Source organism: Falco biarmicus, chromosome 6 (assembly GCF_023638135.1).
Source record: "Falco biarmicus isolate bFalBia1 chromosome 6, bFalBia1.pri, whole genome shotgun sequence".
In the NCBI taxonomy this organism is placed as follows: domain Eukaryota; kingdom Metazoa; phylum Chordata; class Aves; order Falconiformes; family Falconidae; genus Falco; species Falco biarmicus.
Window position 1 is genome coordinate 69860817 of NC_079293.1, and position 24545 is coordinate 69885361.

Consider the following 24545-nt stretch of genomic DNA (forward strand, 5'->3'; position numbering starts at 1 on the left):
AACCTTTTCTGGGTAATAAAAGCCTACTAAATTTTTAGGTATGTGTCAAATATAAATGGTGAACTTACGTACATAGTGTTTCATTAGAAAGGGGAGATATGTGATACTGATTACCTTATATCAGACACTATATCAGACACTTTTTCCTTCAGAACTCATTTTTATGTGCTGTTATCACAATAAAAGTTAACCCAGTTCCAGCTAGCTGCCACCTACTGGGATGTATAGTTTTACCGTATTACTTTAAAAAGGAAATGGCTTTCGTTTTCAGGTCATAGCTGTGTATGTAAGAATCAATGATAAGACATTTATATCACTCAATCTACTGTTTTGTCCTCTTCCAACAACCACTGATATAGTGTGCATACAACACACAGTCCCCAAAGCTTTGTTTCTTGGATATATTTCGGCAAATCCTTGCAAATGCTTCAGATTCACATGCCACCACAGTCCTGCTGTTGCAGCCTGGTGTAAGGAGAGCCATAGCTTACCGCAACACCTGACCAGCATCTCTAGCTCTCTAGAAACAAGTATTGCAGCTTTGCTGACAAAGCAGTAATAGTCCTCCCTTCTTAAACGTTTGCCAAAGTATTCAAATAAATGTTGATATTATCATTTAGAAACACATTGCGGCCCACTTGCACTTCAGTCCCACCAGCTATAAAAAACATAGGTTCTCTTCTTTCTGTTATTAGCTCAGTCCAAATTTACAACCAAGTTTCTGCTGTGCCGATGATTAATGACATTTTAAGGTGGTAATTAATTTTTAGCTCGTGGAAAGACGTGTATTCTAATTAACGAATTGAGTATGCAATAGACTTACTTGCTCAGGCACTTCTGAGCATCACAGCAATGCCCTTTCCTTGCAGGTTTTAAGCAGTAAGAACAAACATTTATGACATTATCTACAGATCAGCCTTTCGTCCCTTCAGTTTGCTTTGAGGCTGGGGAAGCTGTGAAAGATTTTGGGAGGAGAAGGAGGATGTTTAACGTTTCCCATGCTCTACTTCCCCAAAAGTTTCTGAGGAAAACGTGGAAAAGATTTCACTATAATGTACTCATTCCTTTTCAGTGCTCGCACAGCTCTTGCAATCATGCCTCCACTCCGTAGGCAGTAATGTCTCTTGCTTTACACAGAGTGTCAGCACCCTGGCTGGGTTAGCGAGGGATGCTCACCCAAAGAATGCTGAACTTGTTCAGAAATAAATGACAGGGTTGCCGACAAGCCGCAGGGGGGGCTGGCCGCGCCGAACGGTGGGGGCCGGGTAGGGGCAGGAGGAGACCTCATGAAACAGAGACACTGTTGTCCACCCACAACTCTAGCGAAGTTAGAGCCCGTTTCTCACCTCCGCTCCCCCAGGAGAGCGGGGGGCACATCCTCACGGCTGGCTGCTCGGCCGCGGGACCTGGCCCGGGAGCGGCTCTCCGGCTGTGGGGGGCAGTTCCGCGCTGCCGCGGGAGCCGGGCGGGGGGCAGCGGGGGCTGCGCTGCCCGGGGCTCTCCCCCCGCTTCCCACCCCTCCGCCTGTAGCTGGGGGACAGCGGCGGCTCCCACGGTGTGGAGCAACGCGGGAACGCAGAGAGGAAGGCGACAGGTTTGAGTGCCCCACAGGAGGGACAGACCTGGGCGGCAGGAGCCTGCCAGCCCAGTAGTGCTCGGGTTCGCCAGCTCAGCGCCCGCCTTTGCCCGGGGACACCTGGCCAGGAGACATCGCGGCGTGCAAGCTCTAGGCACAGCGCGGCTACGGTGCGACCCCCGCCGCCCCGCTTTCCCGCCCACCCCGTCCCCCGTCCCCCGCCCGCAGCCCCTCATTGGCATGCAATCCCTCCGGCCGTGGCGGCCAGCTGAAGACCCCGGGACATCCTCCTACCTTGAGCTGCGGGCGGGGAAGCGGGGAGGGAGAGGAAGGTGGAGGCGGGGGGAGGAAGGGCGGTGGCAGGACGCCGGGGACTGCCCGGGCTGCGGTGCAGCCGGCGTCCGGGCACCACTGACGGCGGCGGAAAGCGGCGGCCGAGCGACGAAGAGGGGGGGAGAGGGAGGGAGGGAGGGAAGGAAGGAAGGAGGGAGATCCGCCTCCCGTCGGGAGCGCCGCACAGCGCCCTTTAAAGGAGCAGAAACCCGCTTCCTCCACGGCCGCCGCTCCCGGCTCCCCGCAACGCCAAGCCTCGCCGCCGCCCCCGCCGCCCCCGCCGGCCCCGCTGCCCACCGGCGGCCGCAGGGCTTCGCGGGCGGCAAAGCAGAAACGCTCCCGCCTCTTCCCCCCCGCCCCCCCGCCGTCGCCCGAGGGACCAGAGCTGGCCAGGCGGCGAGTTTTCAGGGCGTTAAAAGTCAGAACTGCTAATCGGGGTTCCGGAGACCCTTTTGTAAACCCTGAGGGGGGTGGGGGTTGGACCCTGCCGCCCGCAAAACGACGCTCAGCGACCCCTGCCCGTCCCCGACTTGCCCCGTCGGTGCGGGGCTGCGCGAAGCGTCCCTACGGCAGCCTGCGGGAGTGCTGGGGAAAGTGCGGGTGCCTTCGGCTGCCTCTCGACTCCTTCCTGGTGCTGAAGCCCACCTGTCTCCGCTCCTTCCCTGGACTAGCGGGGACTGAGCTCAGGCACTTTCCCACACCCCATCCAGGCTGAAAGAGGGTGCGAGGAGGGGGAGAAACCCCCTGCAAGGGCGAGCAAGGAGGGCGAGCGCGCCCTGCGGGAGCCGCAGCCGCCTCTGTCCTTCTCGCTTGACTCTCCCCTAAGCGGCAGCGCCGCGGGAAGGGAGCTCTGATAACAGGGCCAGGGCCTCCCTAATCAGCTGGGGTGTGAAATGCGGTCCTCCCTGGCGGGGTTGCCACTCTTTTCCCCTCCCGCCCAGCCGCGCTCGGTCCGGCAGCGCCACAGGCATCTGCCGGTTCTGCCCTTCTGCCGATGGTGATGCGCCGCACGATTTCCCCTGCGCCTCCCCTCCACCCCGCAGCCTCCCCGAGGTCTCATCTCCGGGCAGACGTGCTGTGCAGTTAGACAAGAAAATCCCCGTCCCCTCGCCCCTCCCTCACGAAAAATTTCCGTTCCCGGATCGGCGGGGGAACGCCTCCCGCACCCCACAAAGGATGCTCAGGCGTCACCCCGCTTCATCTGCCCAAGCGATCAGCGAGGGAGCCCTGGTTATCGGAGGCGGGGGGGCTCGAAGAGCATCGAAGAGATGGGGCTGGGGCGGGTGAGGGTTGGTGACTGAAAAGCTCCTATAATGAAGTAAACAGCAGAGTTGTTGTGCGAAGTAAATAAATAGTCAATGATCCCATTGTAGAGCCGAGCGCAGGCGGCACAGCCCGCGCCGGGCTCGCCGCGGTCGGGGCTCTGGCCGCTGTGACTTGCAGCTTAATCGGCCCCACGGCACAACCCGTAATTACTAGCAGCGCACTTCCCTGGCCGGCAGAAAATTCATTAGTCAGTTCGTTTGCCTGGAGCTGTAATGGAAATAACTCCTGAAAAAAACCAAACCCACTGCTAAAGCAATGCGCTTTGTGCCGCCTTAGGAGGTAAAGGGGCCGGGGAGGAGCCGCGCCGGCAGTGAGCGGGCGGCTGGCGGGGCAGCTGAGCGGGACGGGGTGGCGGGCAGCTGAGCCCCGTGGGCGCCTCGCGGGAGGGACAGGGACCGCCAGGAGCCCCACAGCAGGGCCCAAGGGATCTCCGCGATCTCCGGGAAACCGACGCGGGGTAACGCTGCGGGCAGGCGAAGAGTGGGAAGCGTGTGAGGTCGGAGGAGCCAACATTTGTGCGAGCCGTGACTCGGCGATTCCGTCCCTCTTCTGTCACCGCTGACTGCATTTGCGCTGTTACTATCCTCAGTTTTCTGACCCGAGAACGAGGCACACATAAAAATACGTAACTCAAAGGTGTTTCTCTAAGATGAGAGAAAGGAAGGCAGGGATAAAAAAGGGATGTGGCATTTCAGCCCCCAGAGTGGTTCTAATACTGCAGACGGATTGTGTAATACACTCATGTAATCATTTCACCTCAACTACATTGATGCAGAGTCTTTTCCCTTGTTGCCTGGGTTACATTTCTGTCCAGATGTGGAGCCCTCAATGCCTTTCTCAGACAAGAATGCTTTACGCAGAATCAGGAAAGAGGTTCCCAGTGTCACCAGTGCTCTTATCAACACATATCACTTCGGATATTTAGGGACTTTGCATACGTCTCTTTATTACTCAAATAAAGAAAGTTGGAGCAGGAAAGTTGGAATAAGCCTAAGATCACACTGCAAGTCAGTGACATGATGGCAAGATACTCTGGAATTCTCTCTTCTCAGGCCTTGACTACTGCAAAACCCCATAATTTCAATACTGACAAAATTCCTTGTTATGTTTCTACCCAGTTACACTGTGGGAACTTTGAACTTTATTGGTATTGATCACTAGAAAGTTACACATAGGAAAACACAGGCCCAAGTCTGTCAATAATCAAATAAGGTGTACCAGAGAATTTGTAACACAGGGTCCTGGACTCTTAAAAGAAAAAAACCCCACCAAACTTATTCGCTTGCTTCCTTCTTTTTTATTTCTGATAATTTTTATTGAAATTTAAAACTTTATCAAATAACAATGTTTCATCTTTTCACTAGCTGTTTAAAATGAGTTTTATAAGTGCCAATAAGAATGTTACCCCATTAAAATGTAAACAAACTTGCAAAGATCTTTGTGAGAATGATTTTTTACTTTGTTTTTCCCAGCATTATTTCTAAATTTATAGAATGAAATAATCTGGGTTTACTGCATTCCTACCCCATTAGGTGCATTTAAACCTCAAAGTTAAAAGTAGTGTAAACTTGTAGCCTAATTCATTTAAGCCTTCCAAAATGAAATCGCCTAAGGATGACAGATAAATTCTTGCCCCACAGAAATCTATCACTAGTACTCAGTACATCTGAATATTTAATACTTTTTTCTTTTCTGGCTTTATCTTTCAATTTGGTTCAGCTATGATAATGTAAACACTGACAGAATTTAAGATCTTTTGGAAGAGTTCCCATTGAATTTTTTGAAAAGGTCAGATCTGTGAAGACCCCAAACTGACCAAAATAATCTCATAGGGATTCTGTTTGCTGAGGCTTAACAGCCCTAAACAAATTCTGTCCAATTTAATGATGCAATTTTGATTACTGACACTTGTTCAAGATGAGTGGTTCATAACTTGCTCCCTGCTACAGAAAGCACCAAAGCAAATTTTTGGAGTGTCAGACTGCAGACAACTGAATATTTTGTTCTTCCTGCCAGTCATTGTTGTATTTTTTTATCCTCTTGCATTTGTGGACAACACTGGGTGGTCTTTCAGAAAATCTGTGTCTTACTGCTATGGCATAAGGACTCATACAGCTCGCAGGCAAAGAAAATTTTTAGTTTTGCCAAGGAAAATCCTCCTGAGTTTTGGCTCTTCACAGCTGGTTGCAGCTTTTAATGATGACCTTGTATACTCACATTTTTGGTCAAGCTGGCTGCACATATCAAATCTTGTCCCTTCAAACAGAAAAATGAGCCAAAGCAAGATGAAATAAAACCAAAAAATCTTTGTCGAGAAGAAATAAATCCCTGTTCTGTATTACCCACTTGAGGGAGACAATGAGCCATAGGTTACATTCCTATGTCAGTTTGATGGATCATATACAAAACTGAACTTCTAATTGATGAGGAATTTCTGCCCACTGTGTTATTGTTAATTTTAAAAGTATTGACCTGTGTAACTCAGCAGGCGTGATGCTTCTCATAGCAATTCATTGACCTATATGTCTGACGGTTTTCTCTCTCCTTACTGTCTAGCAAGATGGCATCATCTAATGACTTTCACTGATAGGTCTTAGGCAAAAATGTCTAGAGTCTTTTCACATGTTTGCTTTAAACAGCTTTATGGCAAGTGACATCACTCTTCCTCTTACCTGCAGAGGACATAGAGATGAGTTTATTACTGTCTCTAAAATCATATTCTGAACATCTGGAGAAATACTGTGCAGGAAGATAAATGTCACTTCTGTCTTCAAGAAGATCAAGGAGGACCCAGGGAGCTCCTGGCCAGTCAGTCTCTCCTCAGTCCCTGGGAAGGTGATGGAGTAGCTAATCCTGAAAACCATTTCCAGGCACATGAAAGACAAGAAAATCTTTAGGACTAGTCAGCAAGGATTCACCAAGGGGAAGTCATGTTTGACCAACTTGACAAACTCTTAAAATTAAGTGTCTGGCTTGGTGGATGAGGGGAGAGCAGTGGATATCGTCTATCTGAACTTCAGTAAGGATTTCCGCACTATTTCCTATAAGATTCTCATAAAGAAGCTGTTGATGTACGGGCTGGATGAGTAGACAGTAAGGTGGATTGAAGAGTGGTGGAATAGCCAGGCCCAGAGGATGGTGATCAATAGTGTGAAGTCTAGTTGGAGGCCAGTAACTAGCTATGTACCACAGGGGTTAATACTGTGTACAGTCTTGTTCAACATCTTCATTAATTGTTTGTATGATGGGTCAGAGTGTACCCCCATCAAGCTTGCCGATGACACCAAACTGGGAGGAGTGGCTGATGCACCAGAGGATTGTGCTGCCACCCAGAGGGACCTCAACAGGCTGGAGAAATAGCCTGACAGGAGTGTCATGAAGTTCTACAAAGGCAAGTGCACCTGGGGAAGAACTACCCCATGTAGAACTGCAGAATCATTTAGGTTGGAAAAGACCTTTAAGATCATCAAGTCCAACCATTAACCCAGGACTGCCAAGTCCATCACTATACCTGGTTCCTAAGCACCACACCTACACATTTTTTAAACACTTCCAGGGATGGTGATTTCACCACTTCCCTGGGCAGCCTGTTCTAATACTTGACTGCCCTTTCAGGGAAGAATTTTTTCCTAACATCCAATCCAAACCTCCCCTGGCATAACTTGAGGATGTTTCTTCTCTTCCTGTTGCTTGTTATGTGGGAGAAGAGACCTGCCCGCACCTTGCTACAACCTCCTTTCAGGTAGTTGTAGAGAGTAGTAAGATCCCCCCTTGAGTCTCCTCCTCTCCAGACTAAACAACCCCAGTTCCCTTAGCCGCTCCTCATGAGACATGTACTCCAGTCCCTTCACCAGCTCCGTTGCCCTTCTCTGGACACGCTCCAGCACCAATGCGTTCCTCCTGAAGTGTGGGCCCCAAAACCCAACACAGTATTCAAGGTGCAGCCTGACTAGTGCTGAGTACAGGGACACAATGAATTCCCTTGTCCTGCTGGCCACACTATTTGTGACACAAGCCAGGATGCTGTTGGCCTCCTTGGCCACCTGGGCACACTGCTGGCTCATGTTCAGCTGGCTGTTGACCAGCACCCCCAGGTCCTTTTTCAACAGGCAGTTTTTGAGACACTCTTCCCCAAGCCTGTAGCGCTGTGTGGGGTTGTTGTGACCCAAGTGCAGGACCTGGCACTGAGTCCTGTTGAACCTCATACTATTGGCCTTGGTCCATTGATCCAGCCTGTCCAGATCCCTCTGCAAAGCCTTCCTGCCCTCAAGCAAATCATCATGTTTCCATGATGGTGATTATGTCATAGTCCTCCTGCAGCACAATGGCTTCCACCTCCTTCTGTTTGTTGCCCATGCTTTGGGCATTGGCATAGACGCCCTTCAGCTGTGCTACTGATCTCACCTCCAGCCCTGGCATGCTGCCCCCAGGCTCATCTCTAAGGAGCTTGGTTTTATTTCTTTCCCCTTTTGATTTTAGTTTAAAGTTCTCTTGATGAGCCCTTGTAACTCCTGACCTAGAATCCTTTTCCCGCTTTGAGACAGGTGAACCTCATCTGTTGCCAGCAGGCCTTGTGCCATGTAAACTGTCCCATGATGAACCCCCCCCAAAATTTAGCCATTGACACCAGGCCCAGAGCCAGGTATTGACCTGTGTGATATTCCAATTACCCTGCAACTGGCAGCATAGAAGAAAACACTACTTGTGCTCCTGATCCCTCAAGCTGTTGCCCCAATGCCCTGAGGTTTCTCTTGATTGGCCTTAGCTTATTCTTGTTTGGAATTCATCATTTCCTACTTGGAAGATCAGTAATGGGTAGCAATCAGAGGCCCATACCAGACAAGGGAGTTTTCTAGTAACATCACTTACCCAGGCCCCAGTACAGGCTGGGATCCAACCAGCTGCAAAGACCCAGGGAATCTGGTGGACACCACCTTGAATGTAAGCTAGCAACGTGGCAAAGAAGGTTGATGGTATCCTGGGCTGCATTAGGAGAAGTGTTGCTCACAGGCTGAGGGAGGTGATCTTTCCCCTCAACTCAGCACTGGTGAGACCACACCTGAAATACTATGTCCAGTTCTGGGCTCCCCAGTATAAGAGGCACATGGACAAACTGGAAAGAGTCCAACAAAGGATGAAAGGACTGGATCATCTTTCATATGAACAAAGGCTGAGAGAGAAAGCTGAAACTAGTTAACCTGGAGAAGAGATGTTGCAGGGATCTTTTCAATGTGTATAAATACCTGAAGGTAGGATGCAAAGATGGAGTACTCTTTACAGTAGTGTCCAGTGACAGGACCAGAAGCAATGGGCACACACTGAAACACAGGAGGTGCCCTCTGAATACCAGGAAACACTTTTTAATGTGAGGGTAACCAAGCACTGGCACAGGTTGCCCAAAGAGTGTGTGGATTCTCCCAGCTTGAAGATATCAAAAAACTGTCTGGACATGGTCCTGGGCAACTGGCTGTAGGTGACCCTGCTTGACTGGGGGGCTTGGACTAGATGACCTCCAAAGGTCCCTTCCAGTCTCAACCATTCTGTGATTCTGATTATCTTGTGTCCCAGCCTAGTCTACTGTTCTCTAGACAATATCTAAGCATCTCATAGTTATCAGTGCTTTTGCCAGAATGTTTCTATTTGGTCCATACCATTGCATTAGTGTGCAGAACTGTATATAGTACAGAAAAGACCACAATAAAAGCAGTGAATGGAAGGAAACAGTATTATTACTGTTTTCGAGTTCCCATCTTATTCAGAAATCCCAATATAATATTTGATTCCTTTGAAACAGCATGATATTGTAGGTTCATATTTGTCTTGTCACAATAATGTCTAGGTGTTTTCTGCTTAACTACCCCCCTGACTAGCTGCTTTCTCATTTGGATTTGCTGAGCTACTCATTCTTTCCCAAGTGTAGAATCTTGTGCTCATCCCTGTTCAATATTATTCTTATTTTTCCAGAACACTTTTTCAATTTGTTGAGGCACATTCTAAATTCTGGGCCTAACCACCACCATTTCTGCAGTTTCTCCTATATTGTCTTCATCAAATATTTAAATGAGGCAGCCAGATCATTAATACTTGCACTAACAAATGTGCAATAGCAGCGTAGCAGGACATAAAAAATTCTAGAGGAGTCTTTTTTTTTTTCTCTCCTTACAGTTCAACAGCATACCAATAAAATTGTTTTGCGTTAACTTTTACATTCTATTTTGCTTATGCAAATTACATGTCTTGTCCAGGCTTGTTCTCAGAAACTCTATAGTCTTGTTTATGAATACCAATATATTTTATCTAATGCTTTATCCTTGTGTTTTGTTCTTTGAGCCCGAAAGAATTTCCCCTCCCCACTTTTAGAGAAAAAATACATGTAGGAATATGTATTCTATAGACTTAATGAATTTGTGTATGTCTAGCTTTTTACAAATCCAGTACTACTTTAGATGCATGGAATAAAATATTAATCGCTGGACCAAGAAAACCCTGTGGCAATAAATGAAGCTTTGAAAAAATGTAAAGATGGAGCCTAAGTGGAGCCAATTACATGATTGAGACTTAGTTTTGCATCTAGACTCAGAAGTAATCATAATGGGTACAAAATTGAATAATTTTAAAAAACAAACAAACCAAAACAGTTAATTCTTACAAGTACAATTCTGAAATATCTACAAGCAAAATTTTTGGTTTATGTCTTAAACAAGAACTGGATACACCACCTTATAATACAGCCTTAAGCAGTACTCCAATAGATAGTAAGAATCAGGCTTTAGTCTAATAAGTGGGGAGTGGAAGTTTCCCTAGTATGAGATAATGCCCAATAGACAGGTAACTTTGAACTGTAAAGGAAGAGGACATTGTAAAAATGGGAAAAAAACTTTGATTTTACTTTGCAACTGAGTTATTATTCCAATAAGATTTAAACTTCAGTAATAACTGTGCTTTTTTCATGTCTCTCTTAGAATATATTGTATAAAAGATTAAAATTTATCATGCATCAATAAGCTGCAACAGGTTTTGTTCAGCTGTATAGTTAAATTGCCAGTCTACTGGCAATATACCCAAACTCTCCATACATGGGGAACTTTTTGTTTGTTGATCACATTTACAATATTAAAAGACAATTGTGGTGTTTTTTTCAAGTATCTGAGTCACGTATCCACTGTGAATTCATAGAACTAATTTTCAGGGGGGAACATAGCAGGAGAATTTGTGCTATATATTGTTCCAAATGCCCATAATACAAATAGGATTCACAGGTAATATTTTTGTGTTTAATATACAGCTGACAGTAGGGCTCTGTCCTCAAATATGCAGCCATTTAAACCAAGTAATCTATTATATAGTCTGATTAATTATAATTAATCTCATTCCTTTTCCTAGGATTTAGAAGTAGATGTGAATCCATTGTCAAGATTGGGATATATGGCACTACATACTGCATATTGGTTGTGGTGACAGGCAAACAGCAGCTTAGCCCTCAATACTAGCTGCTCACTAGGACACCTGTTAAAAGGTGCTCAATTGACTTCAAATTCTCAGAATAGAAGAATTAAAGTTTACTAGTGTGTAGAGAATTACAAGATCTGTGCAGTGTTTAAATCTCTTTGAGGTTTTGGAAAGTGATTTTCACCTAAAGCAAGCCTATGCTCCTAATCTACCTTGAAATTATTTTAGTTAGACTATATAAAGTCTATTTGGTCCATTTCAGGGGAGGCAAGGAAATTGCTCCACTATTCAAACCTAAGCAGTTTATCAGATATGGAAAGCCGTTTCTAGTATGTGAAAATATGCCCTGGGGCATATTCCTCTACAATATTCATTTTAAGTAGATAGGAAGTTACATACCCTGGCACTGTATTATAAAACAGAATAATGACCTACTTTAGCAATGATAGCCATAAGTGATGTAATGGGGCCACAAATAATATGTAAAAATAAACACCTTAATTAAGTTATTAAAAATCTTATTTATCCAAACTCTTATTTATTCAATACTTTTAACATTTTAGGCATTTATAAGCACTTTAATTCCTTAATTTCTTTCCTATCTTATTCAACTGCTAGGAAGAAGTGGCAAGTTTCACTTCCATGTGAGTTTTTAGAACAAAAGTCTTAGCTTCTGGGAGAGCAACTTGAGCATTGTAGTCATCATGTTTCAAATGTGCTTAAACACCTTGTCAAATTAGAATCTGACTTAGAGAAACTAAGAACTAAGCAAGTAAGTTAATGAACTAAGAAGCTAAAACTAATTAACTAACTAAAACTAAGAAGCTAACTGACTACAACTACCTGAAAGGAGGCTGTAGCAAGGTGGGTGTAAGTCTCTTCTTCCACATAACAAGCAACAGGAGGAGAAGAAACCACCTCAGGTTGTGCCAGGGAAGGTTTATTTTGGATATTAGGAAAAATTTCTTCCCTGAAAGGGTCATCAAGCATTAGAACAGTCTGCCTAAGGAGGTGGTGGAATCATCATCCCTGGAAGTGTTTAAAAATTGTGTAGATGTGGTGCTTAGGAACCAGGTATAATGATGGACTTGGCAGTCCTGGGTTAACGGTTGGACTTGATGATCTTAAAGGTCTTTTCCAATCTAAATGATTCTATGATTCTGTGAAACCATTTAAGGCTGTGCAAGGACCCTCCTTCTCTGAAGGTTATGTTAGTACCCATATGCAGGCTGAGAAATGATGATTACATTTCATTGATGAAGAATGCCTAATTCCCAGGTTCTGACAGCCCCCAAAATTATCTTGATAGCTTAATTTCAATATATTGTTGAAACCTGTTATCCAGGAAAATCTTCTAGAAGTGAGAGGGACAAAGGAGGGCTTGTATTTCATTATTTGAGATTGCTAAAACTGGAATTTTAAACTTGCTGAGAGAAAAAAGGTTGTTGGACATACTATTCTGAAAGAAAGGGCAGGACAAGCAAGAGGTGATGAACCAGTTCTGTGAAGAGCAGAACCTGAACTTGGAATGGAAACAGAAAGTGAAAATCAGAAAGGGTAAGAGAAACTGAAAAGTGTTCCTGAGTTGAAAGGCTCCTTGGAGGAAGGGAAGAACTGAAGATAAGTATCAGAAAGAAAATATTTTAAACTTACTGAAATTGCTTGAAAGCTGAGAGAAGACACTATGTTGGAACAACAGGCAGAAGGAGTGAAGTCCTCCTGAAGACAAAAAGAACCACACAAGGTATTCTTGGATAATTTATGAGAGTTTGATTCTCCTTAAGACTATGTATAATGCAAAATGTCTTTATGAAAACATTTTAAACTCACAGTCTGCAATTATTCTAATTAGCATTTTACTCCTAATTTGGCTTGTTCATATGTCTATAACTGATGAACATTGACATCAATGAATGAACCTTGAGAACACACAGGATGAGACAGTCATTCTTTATCAAAACCAATGTCCAGTCTAAAGAGATAAAGAGAGGCTGAGAAACTTCCCAGTCTCCTAGATTTACTAAAAAAATTTAAAGATTTTAAAAAAGGCACACTTTCAGCATGTATTTTTTCCTCCTAATAGGTAAGAGGCACTAGTCGGGTATCTCTTGGTGGAAAAGAGACACATCTCCTTTTCCAAACTTAACATTCCCTGTTAGAAGTCCTTCTGGAAGAATATCTAAGTCAAATGAAAATTTTTATTTCAACAAGATGAATTTATGATGAACAGTGAGAAGGAGGAAACAAGCACATTGTATCAAGACTTAATTTGTGGTCAAATGCTTTACTGTTTTTGTTTCTTCTTTCAGACTTTACATGAATCCAAGAAGAAAGAACTAGAATTAATGATACTCTCATCTTCCACGTTTTATTGACAAGACTTTTACAATTGGAAAACACAACCACCACAACAAAAAGGACAGGGACAATTCTAAAAATTACTGAAGAGGGAACTGAGACAAAGTGCAAAAAACCCCAAGTGAAAGCTAGCTCTTACAATAATTTCTTATACCCGACTGCGTATTACATAGTTGAAACACATATGAACAAATGCAGTAATTCTTAGTTTTCCACTTTTAACCAGAGATGGGAACATTTCCACAAATTATAAGAACATTTTCATGTAACTCCCTACATTTTACAGTAGATAGCACTGTGAGTCAGATGATTAAATAAAGTTCAGAACTTCGAGCAGCAGGTTTTTCCCCAGGTCTCACAGGCAGAAGATTTGAGCTGATAATTTCACATAGACCTCTCCATGGCAGGTAAAAGGTGTCTTGCAACAGTCTAACCAGCTGGTCTATAACACCCAAAGGAGCAGAATAAACTTGGATTAAATCACTTGGTATCTGAAATCTAAGACACCCACATACCTGGAACTAATATGAAGATGTGCCTAGTAAATTATCTAAAGAACCAGTTCAGGTTGGTTTTATTTACTTTCTTGTTTGTAAATACACCTTGTAGGTAGTATTATCTGTTATTTCATGGTAACTGCAGGTTTGGGAAACATGTATTTCAAAATCTAATTACTTTTTTCCCTACAACTTTAGTTTAGGAAAACCATACATAAACCTCTACAAGGAAATAAGAATTTGAAGTACCTACAATTGTAGTCATTCAGAACACAAAAATACTTTTAAGAAGAACTTCTTCACATTCTGAATCACTTCTTTTTATGTCATAGCATTGAAAATGTTTTGCTATTACATTGTGAAAGAGCAGTGCTAACCCTTTTTGCTAAAAGAATCTTACTAAGACTACAATGTGTCCAACATTGGCAAAGCTGGCTAAACCAGTGCAGTGTGCTTTTCCAAAACCAACCATTTCTAATCTTGCACTTTGAGCTGCAGTTCCTTAGCTAGAGGCTCACAAAATGGAAATCTCTTGTTATAGTCTATCTATAATTCATCCCGATGTAGTTCAAAACTAGTGGTTTTGCCTGCCATTTCCCCTACGGTGTTCATCCTGTCCTTTCATGCTTAAGTAAAGAAGCATGTATCTATAAATTACATAAGAAATTAGCAAATTAAATAGGAAACCCTCAACTCCTCAGTGGGTAGTCCTATGCAATTTAATAAACAGAAAAATAATAGCAATAATATAGCAGAAGCTACAGTCTTCCCAAAGTAAAAAAAGATGACAGAGGTCTTGACTGATGTTACTCATAAACCCTCACTGGGCTCTGAATCTCTCCCAGACTACTTATCTTAGTTAGTAAAGAAAACAGCTTTTTATCAAGTGTTTAATCATTAAATTCCTAGAATAATTTGTTCTTGTTTTGCAGTTCTGTCAGAGGATTATAGCCTAGCATTTACCAACAGCTGATTTTAAGCAACTTAAACTGCTAGCAGTCTTCACTTTGGCATAGAGACATAGTGTTATTTCCATTTCATTGGCAAAAACATTAACTTCAGTAGCAAAAGCTACAAAATTTTTTTCAAAATTTTTGCTTCTTTGCAGATTATTTTTGGCTTACTTTTTTTGTCATGCATTTGATTGTTCAGGTGCATCCCCCTTTCTGTAAGGGTGTATTTGGCCTTTAATATCTCAGTCCCTGGCTTTTAAATGCTAAAGATGGTGATAGTGAATAAATATTACTAAGGGAACAGAGATAAATCCACACTAAACTAATTCTATGTCTCTCTCCAAATTTATCCCTAAATCTCAGGAGGTAAATAGCTAATATATTACTCCACAAACAGTTTGATTAAATGAAGGTTTCCTCTTGTTCTGTGAGATAGTAATAAGGAAGTAGTAAAAAATAAGTAATAAATTTTCCTAATGCACCTGGGGCTGGGTCATCATCAAAGACAGATGAATAAAAGTTACCTGTTTTCCATAATGAGAGCTCTGAAACTTTGTATTTAATAAGTGTGCTTGAAAATAAATGCCATCTGGAAGTGAAGAGATTTCACCAGCATTAACAGCCCCAATGCAGTTGAGAGGTTAGAAGGAGACATTTTTCATTATGCTTACTAATATTTCAAAAAGGTTCATATCCACCTTTATTCTGATTTGCATTTCTGTTGTGGTTCTAATATTCAATGTACTCTAAGAATTTTCAGCCACTTTGAGACTGGGAGGAGAGAATAAATGCCAGGACTTTGAACCAAAGAAATATTCCTTACACTAATGATCATAGAATCATAGAAGCGTTTAGGTTGGAAAAGACCTTTAAGATCATTGAGTTCAACTGTAAACCTAACACTGGCAAGTCTACTACTAAACCATGTCCCTAAGCACCACATCAATACCTCTTTTACCATAAGTACCAGTAATCCATCTCTTCTGGCCTCTGTGACTAAATGCCTGAAAACTTTACCTGCTTTTTGAGGAATCTTTCTTTTATCCATTTCACCTGTTGCATTTCTTAAAAAGATCTTGTTGGTCTGTCATGCTGACTACATGACTCTGCTTGATCAGTAACCTTACATAACCATGATTAGATGGACAGAACATTTAGTGATAATTGTACAGTTTAATTAAAAAGGCTAAAATGTAGCTCCTTAGTAATAACGATTTTACAAAGTTCTTGGTTTTAGTTTTCCCTGCTGGCATACAAACACAGTCAGACAGTGATAGGCAACTCATAAAACATGAAGTATTTTTCTTATAACCAGTCAAGTAGAACATATGATAGATTACCAGTCTCCTGAAGTCTTTTCTCAGAAAAGGTCTTACAGCTGAACAATATGAATATGTTTTGGTAGAGTTAAATCAAGCAAGACTCTCGAAGGATATTGTTATGCTTCATAGAAACACAGAATGTTGACACATCTGCAAGTACAGGTGATTTCTGTCAATTCACTCATCTTTTTACATTGGAGATGAGTTTTTAAAATGGGTATGAAGCTAGGTTTGGTTCAGGGGAGGGAATGTCTGGTTTGATGATCTGATCCAAAGTTTGTTGAAGGCAACAGAATGGCTTAAGACATAAGCATGAGAATTAAAACTTTACAAGAAAGAGAGGAAGGAGGAAGGAAGGGATGAAAATCAGTTTAGGGGTGTTTCAGCTATTAGTCAGGTTCTATCAAAACTTCTAGTCACTGATGTCTTTGGATTTGCCCTGAAATAAGGAGGCTGTTTTCTGACACAAAGTTTACTTACTTTATGTACAAAACAGTATGCAGTTAGCAGGTGTTTCATGGGTTCAGCCATGGCCTTGGATACATAACTTCTTTTTAATCATCAGCTTTCTCAAAGTCTGGGTTTAGTTGCACAAGTTGTCAGAATTCACTGAAGTAAGTTAAGGAGATTCAAGACACTAAAAGCTTAAAGAAGAATATTGCCTCCTGGAGATCTTGTTCTCTTTTTCTTTTTCTTTTTCTTTTTCTTTTTCTTTTTCTTTTTCCTTTTCCTTTTCTATTTCTTTTGGAAGAGTTAAATACTATGTGCAGATTTAAAGGTTTAGAAGTTATAAAACAGTGACAATTTCTACCAACTTTGATTTGGCAAATGGGATAAGGTCTAACTAAAAAGCATGTACAACCTGAGCAGGTCAACAAATCTCTTTTTTAGTCAGTGGAACACAATTACCAACTTTTAGATACTCGGTTGAATCATATATGATCAGAACATAAAACAACAAACACAAATGTGAAGGTTTAAGTTTCAAGCATCCAAAGTTAAGTGAGATGAGTCCCATTTACATAACCTAATCTCTCTTAAAAAGCTTATTAGTATATCGATCTTCAGATGTTTTAGCTGTCAGTGTCTAAATTTCTTATTAAAATGCAAGCATATTACTATATTTCCAAGATATACAATTTCATCATAGTTCAGTGACTTTCACAGTGACAGTAACAGGCACATCACTGCTACATTGACCATCACAGCTGTTTCAAAATGCAGAGGAAAACTGGACACATTCTTTCACAGTGGTTAAGCTTTTGTAAACCACTTTTAACTAAACTTCTGGAATAGGACTTCTCTGTCCAAGTTTAGACATCATCATCCAAAATAGTTGTCTAGACTCCTTTACAGTCAGTCATAAAGAGTAGGCTTTTTTCCAGTGAGATGGATCTGACCCATTTACTTAATTACTGTAGGATGAGGCAAGCGAAAATAGGTCTTCTGGTAAAGACTGACTGCAATAACTATTTCTACATAATTGGGATGTTTTAACTTTAAATTAAAATTTAAATCATGGAATGAGAGACATTGTTTTGGTTTTCTGATTCTACATTTTATACTTCAATAAATGTATGTGTGTGTGTGAAATGTATAAGAGAGGATGTATTTACTTCCCTCATACCTTTACAAGGGCAGTGTAAAACAGGAATACATTCCAAATTGTATTGTGGAACAGAGTATAGAAAATACCACTTTTCATGTGACTGTCATAATAATTCACTTCTGTACTATAGGTCACCTTTTTCTGTTCCTTATTTTCTTTGTAGGTATCTACAAAGTTCTTTACATCTATTTCATAAGCACTTATTCCATGTTCTAAGGGCTTGTGCAAGATAGTAAAATACACAACCCTGAAAATTAGAAAAGGAGTGAACACCGATGCTAGGGATGCTCAGAGCACATGTAATGCTAAGATCCCTAAAGATGCACACACTGTGAATTTCAGCATTCCTAACTGTGACAATAGGATGACATGTATCAGTGAAAAGGATCTACTGAAGGAGAAAATCCTAAACTATTTAAACTTTCATGTTGACTTTACACTGCAAAACAGGGCTAGCTAGCCCAAGGTGGAACTCCAGGCTGAATTCACTGCCTCTTTGCTGGCAAAAGTGCTCACTTGGTGCTCTGTTGTGAACAACTTGGGTGTCTGAATATGTTCATTAAATTCAGTATGAAACCTCCTCATTCTAATTGGTTAGAATATAACGCAGATTTGAAAAAGGGGATAGTTTGGTGTAGAGAATAAAGAAAACAGACTTCACATAAAGGATACTTGGTTTTGGACTGCAAATGTCACTGTTACCTAGACTGAAATTGTGGAACATAATAAACTGGGAAAGAACTACAATATGAAGAAAATACTCCTACTGCCTGAAGTTCTTCTCAGTAAAATTTTGCACAAATTAAAGTTATGGTCAAGAAGACCTAGAAAAGACTTACAGAAGTTTAGATCTGATTTAGTGCTGTGATCAATGGCACAGAGTCTTGTTGGAGGCCTGTAGCCGGTGGTGCCCCAGGGGTCAGTGCTGGGTCCAGTCCTGTTCAACTTATTCATCTGTGACCTGGATGGAGGGACAGAGTGTGCCCTCAGCAAGTTCACTGATGATACAAAATGGGGAGGAGTGGCTGACACCCCAGAAGGCTGCACTGCCATTCAGCGAGACCTGGCCAGGCTGGAGAGCTGGGCAGAATGGAACCCAATGAAGTTCAGCCAAGGCAAGTGTAGGGTCCTGCACCTGGGGAGGAACAACCCCTTGCAGCAGTACAGGCTGGGGGCTGACCTGCTGGAAGGCAGCTCTGCAGAGGACCTGGGAGTTCTGGTGGACAGCAAGCTGACCACAAGCCAGCAGTGTGTCCTTGTGACCAAGAAGGCAAATGGGATCACCCTGGGCTGCATTAGGAGGAGCATGGCCAGCAGGTGGAGGGAGGTGATCGTCCCCCTCTCCTCTGCCCTGGTGAGGCTGCATCTGCAGTGCTGTGCCCAGTTCTGGGCTCCCCAGTTTAAGAGAGGCAGGGAACCACTGGAGAGGGTCTAGTGGAGGACTACAAAGATGATGAGGGGACTGAAGCATCTCCCTTATGAGGAAAGGCTCCGAGAGCTGGGGCTGTTTAACCTGGAGCAGAGAAGACTGGGAGGGGATCTTATCAATGTCTACAAACATCTTAAGGGTGAGTGTCAAGAGGACGGGGCCAGGCTCTTTTCAGTGGTGCCCAGTGACAGGACAAGGGGCAACGGGCACAAAGTGCAACATAGGACGTTCCATCTGAGTATGAGGAAGAAATTCTTCATTTTGAGGGTGACAGAGTGCTGGAATAGGCTGCCCAGAGAGGTTGTGGAGTCTTCTTCTCTGGAGACATTCAAAACCTGACTGGACATGATCCTGTGCAACCTGCTTTAGGTGAATCTGCTTTAACAGAGGGTTGGACTAGATGATCATCAGAGGTTCCTTCCAACCCAGACCATTCTGTAATTTGAAGTCAGCAAACTATTAAACAGTCTCCCACAAACCTTGCAAAATGATAAATACTTGCTGAATTCAGAATGCTCCAGAAGGAAAAAGGTTGTCTTTTCCCAAGGCTGGGACTTTAAGACATAAACTCAATTCAGCTAAACCAATTGACTATAAAATGAAAATTGCAAATTTACTCCTTGAAATAGTTGACTTTCATTTTTCTTTGAGTTTTGAAGCTATAGTTCTGTCAGTTAAAAGCTCTTGAAAGACTCTCATACCTGCAATGTAAATGCATTAATTTGTTCAGATACAGGCATTTTGTTTAACTTTCATTTTATTTTATTAAAATCTTGGGACCAAATACTTATCTTGTGCAGTTGCATAGATCTTTCTGACAGAGTTACAGTGAACTAACATTTATTATAGAACTAACCTTGAGCCTTTTAAAGGAACAATGGAATTAATGTTTCTCTAGTAATATTACAACACATTTTCAGGTTGCTGCATCATATTTGTAGGAAACAAGAGGTACTAAAATGATGGCAACCTGATGGCAAACCAAGATCTTTCCTTTTTAAGTGTATGCATTCATGCATGGTCCATTCAACTAATACTCATAATATAATGAGTAAACTGTTTAGCCAACCCAGGTCACAACTAAATGTCAAAAGTATGATTTAAACCAAAGGGTCATTCTGCTTTCAGAACTTTTCTACTATGAGAGCATCACATTGTGAAGCCTAGATGCGTAATATATTATACTGCATAAAAAGCATAAAATATCCTGAGGAATCTCAGCAATGCAACTGCTTTTTGTTGATATTACAGCGCCAATTTAACCAAAAAGTATATTCATAGGCTGCAGGGATAGAAGAAAATTGTCATCCAGCTTTCCATCTGTACAGGATTACTTACTTCTTATGTTTGCTAACATGTAGTTACAAGATAAAAACATCACACCATCTCAGCTCATTGATAAACTCTTTAGTCCATTAATGGAGGTGTTTAACAAGAAATTATCCAACAAGCCCTGTGGGAGGAATGTGGGCATCGCTCTTAGTTCTACAGTGAGTTCCAGGTTCTGCTTTCTTTAGAATTTGTCACTTTCAGGGGTGCTTGGGTTTTTTTAATGGCATTTGATTGATTGATTACAGAAATAACATCTTTATAAATGTAAACAGCTATATAGACTTTAGCTGAAATTTCTGTCAAACCTTCCTTCACAAGATAAATAATCATAAAACCAGTAATGTCTAAGGACTATAGTGCAAAGGACTGTGTTGAAACCAGTTAATTTTCTTTTTTTTACAGACACTTTTCCTTCCAACAAGCAGTAACTCCTAGATGAGTCTTTCAAGTCTGTTTTCTGTCAGAGGAGAAATCAGTGTCAGGGAATCTGATCTCCTATTGTTTCACTAAATTCACTAAACCTTGAACAGAAATGGTCACATGTAACTTAAAATTTGACTGTATGTACAGAAGCTGTCTGTATGTGATGCTTGACTGAAGTAATTGCCTTGCTGGAGCTCTTTCTGTTTAAGTGCATTAAAGCTGTAACAGTGAAGGGTCTCATCAGTTGTTTCTGTTTGCACTATTGCTCAGGACTCCTTTGACGGTGCTTTAGAACTGACAAAGACTTTTTGAAAATGGATTCTTATGTTCAAAGTGTAAGTGACAAGATCATGCTCAGGTTGAAACAATTGCTTCTCTATTTCACAGTACTTTGGGGTTTTTTGTTTGTTTATTTTTAATGAGCCTTAGAACTCTGGAGATAGCTGGAAAAATACTCTGTGTCAATGCCAATCATAATCCAGAATCATTATTGGACTGAATTGCTACAGTCTCCATCTTGCTGTGGTATCTCATCACTGGATGATTTATTATTGCTTTTTATAATTATAAAAAAAATTTTGTTGTGGGATTTTCCAAGCAACCCAGAATCTATACTGGATAATTGGGTAAATGATCCATGAAACTGTAAGGACTTGAGAGGAGATTGACAGAATGCTGATGAGTACTGATGAATTCTGTTCCAAGAAATTTTAATGGATGGTATAAACAGCTAAATCTCAGAATGTCTGTGCTCACAGTTACTCTTGATTTTTTCCTATGCTCTTTCTTTTTAACTACAAACAAGTTCTTGAATAAAATCTTCAAACATGTTATGAATCAGTCTTTATACATGTATAAAAATGTTTCATTGCTGTGGTATGTAAGGCTGGCTAAAGAATTGTTGCAGTTTCTCTATAAGAACAGCAAATAACATTTGGAAAAACTGGGGAATCCCTAATAAATATACATATAAAAGATTTTTTCAGTAAGTTTCAAGACTAAAACTGGAAGCCAAATCATTAGCAAATTAAAATCTCAGGAACTTCTAAACATTGCCATAAAGTAATTAGAGATTGAAATGTGATGTCAAACCATAGGAGACATCAGTATAAAACCAGGTGCTGATCTACATTCTTATTCTAGCCTCAAATCATTTAAGTGAACATAGATGAGATGACCTGAGAATACAGAAAAGATCAACAAAGTCTTCAATAATGCCAAGGAGGCATGAAAAGAACTAAATACCATATGAATATGAGACAAGAAATAGAGAAATAAAACAAATGCAGGATAAAAAACCCCCACAAGTTGAAATTACTGTTCAATAGAAAGATGTGTATTCAGTTTACCAAATTACAGTACAGCTGAAATAAAATTGAAAAGAAAAAACAAAGAGGAAGTCAGAGGAAAATGAAGGAAAAGTATGATCAAAAAATCAGATGTAGTCATACAAATTGAAGTTTTACTTGAAAATGCTCTTATTTAGTAAGAACAACAAATCCTCTTGATAACATCCCAGAAGTCAATATCAAAGCCTTGAGTGAGGTTCTCAGGTTTAATGTAGCCCCCAAGCCAAGGGCAGGAGGCCCCCAAAGTGCATTCTCACAGCTCTTCTCACAGCACTCAGGTCTGAGACCACACAGCTCTGTCACAACAGAGCAGACCTTAAATACAGGCAGCTAAATCCCTAGGAAGGGGGGAGGGAAAGGGGTTGCAAAGCTTCTGCATCTCATTCAGGATTCTGAATCAGACATTAACCTTGACACACAAAGGCAAATTTAAAATTAACTAAGAAATTTCAGACCTTGATTTTTTTTTTTTTTTTTAAAAACAAACTCCCAGGAAAGATGAAATGTTGGTACAGGTAAGAAAAGCAGGCATCTACGAGTGCTGAAGCCATGCATGGATCTTTAGTGTGGTAAGGACACAAATTTAAGAAGACTTCTCAAGAAAATTTTTTGTAGCACTGAAGCTGGAGACATATTATTTTCCTCACTACACCAAATAACAAAGAAAAATTCAAATTATTAAAACCTCTGTAGTATTTTGACTAAAATGTCATTAAAAACATTCAAGGTATCTTCTGATCCTTGCTATGTGTTCTACTTATTGACTGGATTTTTTGAAACATAACTGAAAATAAAATGAGAAAAAGTATTTAGTGGACATTGACTTAATACTTATAGTCCAGTCTGCATCTAGAAATATAGAAGAAAAATTGGTAAAATAAATCAGAAGGAAATATGGAGGGCAAGATGTCCTCAAGAGGAATATATCACAAGATGTGGGAAGGACAGCAGGGTACAAATAGCTAGTCAAAGAAAAGACCAGAAACTTGTGCTTCTCCTTGACTTAAGAGCATGTATACAGGCCTACAGTAAGAGAAAGTCACAGCTATGCATAGCTATATTTCTACTCTTCCATTGCTACTGGACAAACAGAATTGAGAGGACAAGAGAGCATACACTAAAAGCAAGATAAAAACCTTTGACTTTAAATAACTTTGAAGCAAACACTAAGTACAATCAATGTCTACTACCATTCTGAATGCGGGTCATTGGCCCAATATGTGTTTTTGCCCTCCAGTCCTCTGAGAACAAAACAGTGCATGGCCCACATTCCTGACAGGTCTGATAGCTCCTGAATTTATCCTTCAAATATTTATCAAAGTTCTAATATTATTCAGTTTTTTAACTTCTGCAGGCATAGTCCACCTGTAGGCAAGAATCAGTTCTTGTAAAAACAAATTGCTTAGTGTCTGTAGTATGGTTAAAGTAAAACAGCTGATTAAACTTTCCAGGTTAAGGGAAAAAAAAAAAAAAAAGTAAATCTGAAAGAGAAGCAGTATGTACATTTGGTGCAATTATGAACTATTCTCCTTCCATAATGGGCGCCAGCTGTGATTCTACATAAACTAGGAAGACTAGCTAGGTCAGTATGTGTTTGTTATTCAGTGTTCAATGCTAATAAGCAGACAGAAGCACAGTGGAAATCTTGACTAACTGGACAGTATTCAAGATACTATATTGTGAATGGATAGGCATAGTAATTATGTAAGTTCAATTGATAAAGAATTAAAATTAATAGAAAAGAATAAGGAATAGGTCCCTTTGGACCTTCCATGTAAAAGAAAAGATTTTGAGAAGTACATTGGGTTCATTAGACCAAAGAAAACAACAATGTGAGAGTCATATACCCAGTGACAAGATATTAATTCTGAAATAATAATTACATTCAAAGTCAGTAGATCAAAGAGGAAGTGTGTAAACAAATCTGGTATGGTTCCCCTCTTTATAATAGCTCTGTCAAGATTAGTTATTGGCAAAATTCAAAGGTTTAAAAGTTCAGCAGTGATATGCATTCTAAATTTTAGAGGCTTACTTGAATCTTAATTTAAAGCCTTAATGCAAAAATAAGGTGAATATTCTAGTAAGTTATTACTTTTTATCTCCTGGTGTCACACACAAGAGAAGAGTCAAAATTACAATAATATTTTACATTCATCACATTCCAAGTGTTCACTCTTCTTTAAAGAAGCCTGTTCTCCTTCTCTTTACTTAATCTTCCTATGGCTCTCAGGCAGCTTCCTTGGGCCATTGTTTACATCAACAAAAAACATCTGTTCTACTAATTTTGTCCACCTTCTTGTCTTTCAGAAAGCTAAGAAAAATATTTGAATTTTTTTTTGAAATGCTGTTGGAAAAAAATTAAGCCTAAGCTCTCTGATCAACAGAATATTTTGGTAGTGAAGGAAATCAGTTTTTTTCATTTCCGGAAGAAAGATGCTTTTGCAACTAACCAGAAAAATAGTGAAATAAATGTATATTGAGGTTTTGTTCTAAAAAAAAAAAATAATCATAGACTAATCAAGTTCCAAACTAAGTTCATATTGATCCATTGACTTTTGTGAAACTGCAAGTTAGTTCTATAACTTAACA

The 24545-nt window shown here is 41.0% G+C and overlaps 1 protein-coding gene across 1 annotated transcript in view; it reads right to left on the reverse strand.

Annotated features, from left to right (window-relative positions):
* The window catches only part of GRIK2 (glutamate ionotropic receptor kainate type subunit 2), a 415167-nt gene extending 413163 nt beyond the window's left edge, over positions 1 to 2004 (reverse strand). The window contains exon 1 of the mRNA XM_056344643.1: positions 1871 to 2004. The gene's annotated coding sequence lies outside the window, so the exon portion shown is untranslated. The remainder of the gene's footprint in view (positions 1 to 1870) is intronic.
* Positions 2005 to 24545: the final 22541 nt, after the last annotated feature.